Below are 4,100 nucleotides of genomic sequence, written 5' to 3'. Positions count from 1 at the left end.
AGTGGTGGATAGACAGATTTGGAAGAGAAACTTCATATCTTCTCTGAATGTTTTTTTCCACAGTATTTTCTTTTTTTAATGTACATATTGTGTAATGCTTTGTGTTGTGACAGAGTACCACTAGTTCTGATTTGTGCTTCTCTGTTCTTTTTTCATTCTGTTTGTACATAAACAGTCTCTCGTCATCCAGCAGCTGTTGTCTCATTTACTAAAATCCTAGAATTTTTCAGGACAAATTCTGTGCAGGCAGGATTTGCACGCCCACGGGCCACAGAGTTCGGGAATGAAGATGGGATGTGACCTGGCCGGCAAATCTCACCATGAGGAAGGAGGCCCAGTCAGGACCGGTCACATTATTGTGAAGGGCCTGAGTGTCGGGTTGCATGCAGACAAGGTGGGACTTGCTTTGGTCATTTTATTTTAACTGCCAAATATTTAAACAACTCTTGGGATGCAGCACATTTTAAACAACTTCTATTGTTACAAATTAGACTAAATTTATAAACCAATACCCCTCAGGCAGTATCAATTGAACTGACGCCATATTTTTGTGATTGGACAGGTATAAATATTATATATATATATATATATATATATATATATATATATATATATATATATATATATATATATATATATATGTTTTATACCTAAAGTCTAAAACATTCCCAAACCGCAATCTCTTATTAAAACCCCAAACCTGCCACCGTTTCTATGTTTTTTTTCGGGGGTTCTTTGGCTTCTTGCGCTTGAACTGTTGGTAGAAGGAAAACAAAGCTCTATCATACCCTGAAGAGTATACAAATTGACTGTCACTGTATTTGATATAAACTGATAGGATCTTATTGTGGGTGGGCGGGAGGATAAGTTCAAGGGCAGAAGGAGGACATGAAAATGGAAGCGCATGTGAGAGTTGTCGGTCCAATGAATGGTAGATGTACTGTAACTTTAAAAAATGTGTCGATGGCACTTGAAAGGTAGAGTGATTTGTATTCCTTGTAAGGAGCTAGCTTACCACAGCAACCCAAGTTTAGCCTACCACATATATGCAAAGCATCCAGCTGTAACTGCAGCCACAGCTAACAATAGCAAAAAAAGACGTTAATGTAGCAAATCATCACAAAGCACTTTGCCAAATTTATTTCAAGAAAAAAATGAATTTGAAGCACAGTATGAATAATGTTTTATATTAATGTTGTTGCAATGTTGTTGCAATGTCATCAATCCAAATTGTTTAGAATGTGTTCTACCATTTCATTTTCACTAGTTTTTCCTGACCATGTTTTTACAATTATTGCACCAGATCAGCATTACACTTTTAATCCCGCGTACCTCGAGAGGGCACTTCGCAGGCGCACCACAGTTTGAGAAATTTGGAAAGTAAGTCATTTTGCATCTTTGAAGGTGGTTTGTCTTCTGGCTGCAGCCTTCTTCCTGCGGGTCCACCTTTTTCCCGTCGCATATGGGATTCACATTTGGCTGGCTTGAATGCTAAAAGTGATATTATGATGCATTGTTTTGAGTCATTTTCTTGCTGACCATTGGTGTGTGCGAGTTGCAATTTTTTAATGCGATAATGTCAGGAGCAGCAATGTCTAATGATGCCTGGAAGTGTCATTAGAACCCAAACTGTACGTGTACAACTCTACAGGAGGCTGTTGCTGCTGCGTGTTGTTGCTGAGCCATCTTCTCATGGTGTCCCCCCACTCCTCCCGATATGTGAGGCAAGGTGGGGAAAAATGTAAGGGCCAATCGAGGTCATTCAGGTAATTGTGCATCTTAAACTTTTGACCCTCTAAGCTCCACTTAGTCCATAGCAACTTAATTTCCCTTGAGGATTTAGAACTGGCATACCAGGACAATGCTTATGTGTGCACTTCCAACACAACAAACAGTTTTGCTGACAAATTTAATTAACTGATCACTTTTTGTTAATTAGCCTGAAATATTACACCAAAACGGCACAACTGAAGTCCATCTTCCAATGGCAAATATTAAGTGAGCATAAAATATAAACTCACAGTTAAAGGCAACCTAATGGGAGCCTTTAGCTTGCTTAAGTCTCCAAAATGCTTTTGAGGCTGCCTACTAAAAATGTACAAAAATGTACACAAATTACATTAATCAATCATTTAACTGAATTACAAATGTTTGTCATTTCAATATGAAACGTTTATTAGATGCAAATGAGTACAACAATGCAAAACCTTTACAAATGCTAACATATAGCATAGGGAAATACCTGGCACAAACGAAAATGCTAATGTGTGAAACGCATACAAAGCAGCACTATATAACATGCTGATGATAAGAACTAACATTAGCTTGCATGTTATTCACAGCCACAAGTAGTTGGATCAACATAACTTATTTTCGGAATATCATAAATGAAATCATCCTTAAGAAGAAAATATAACCTACAGACAGACACTCGTGGGCCAGATTTCACAGATAGACAGAACAACGTGTGGTGTGTGTCACCGACAGTGACTGCTCTCAATTGAAGCCACACCGTCCTTCCTCACTACAAAATGTAATATCATTGGCCAGAGGCAGCACCAACAACAAAGATCAAGCCGAACAATCCACAAATTAATGAGCTGTTAAAGGATAAACTAAATCAGCTCCAAAACATCATTTCGGCTGCGCCTCATGCGACCTGGTACCAGTTGATCCACGGACTGGTACCGGGCCACGGACCTGTGGTTGGGGACTCTGCTCTACTGTATATATGTGACACCAAGCATTCCTTTTTGTCATTTAGTTAGTTCACCAAGTCCCCACAGTGAACAATGGAACTGTCCCATTGGTTCACGTTTGTCACCCGCTAACATACGGACGCTATCACAGTTTTCAGTTGTGTGTGAAAAAATCCTCTTTACTACCTTTGCCTCGGGATGATGTGACTTATGATTCTGGCTGTGCCTTCTTCCTCCTTGTCTCATCTCCTGGATTCCGTCCGACGCACCTACAGAGTGCCAAACTTTGTCAGCGCGAGTCTTATTTTGGAAAGCAAAAGGCCACAAAGCCATCCAGAAATGCAGGCGGAAGATATAGTAGATAATGCGAGGAAGTGGCCTACAACGCAGTTAAGTGTCATTCATTATGAACATTTATCATCTTTTGCCTCATATTTAATTCTTCTTTAGGGTGTCTTTCATCACATGGAGCCTTGTGAGAAAAACAGATGAGGTCATTACTTTTGGAAGTCCTGCACGCATCATTCACAAATGCATGTTGTCATATGCACTCAGTGTACACTTCATTAGGTATACACTAATCTCCGCTATTTCACAGTTTAGGCTCTGCAGCCAAGGCTATTTGCTACTCTGTAATAATCTGAGCACATATTTTTTATTTGTGAATCCTCTCCACTATATCGTGGCATCTGAAGTGGGGTAAAAGGTATTTTCAGTACAGCGTGATGCAATTCTATTCACTCGTTCATGCGTGTATTGGTGTCTACAATGCATTTGACCTTTATGTGGTCATTTGTCCAATCATTTAATCTTTACAGCAAAGGCATTTCATTTCAAAGGGAAAGCACTGAAATAAAATATTGGGCAGCTGAAATTTCACCCAGATGGTGACAACATGTCCAAGTTCAATGTGGCTTGACCAATAATTATTACACAACAAGAAGTGTACCATCCCATGGGTAAAGTACTGCGAGAATGCCATGGAAGAAAATGACCCCAAAATTGGTCAAAATATTCCACAAGAGTTCATTTAAATGTGTCAAACTTTAATATTGGGAATAGAAGAACACATGTTGGGAGGGACATGGATGGCGGAGGCATCTGCCATATTTACAGAATTTCACTTTTCGCTGCAGTTTCTAAGCAACCCACAAGAACAGATTACCGGCACCAACCAATTCCAGGTCTACATTTAAACAAAAATATACATTGCCTGCTTTTGAAATTTTCTTGGGCATTCAACATTGACCCCAAAGTTGCCTCCAGGTTGGCATGGTAGATGAGAAACTGTTCTCAGTTGCTTTACCTGCATGATTAAACAAAGAATGAAAAAAAAATAATACTGTAATCTCGGTTTTCTCTCTCTGACTAAGAATTCTACTTTGGTTCTTCCTACTAACT

This window comes from Hippichthys cyanospilos, chromosome 5, assembly GCF_059441005.1.
Source record: "Hippichthys cyanospilos isolate Australia breed blue-spotted pipefish chromosome 5, RoL_Hcya_1.0, whole genome shotgun sequence".
In the NCBI taxonomy this organism is placed as follows: domain Eukaryota; kingdom Metazoa; phylum Chordata; class Actinopteri; order Syngnathiformes; family Syngnathidae; genus Hippichthys; species Hippichthys cyanospilos.
Note: the sequence above shows the minus strand (reverse complement) of the source record.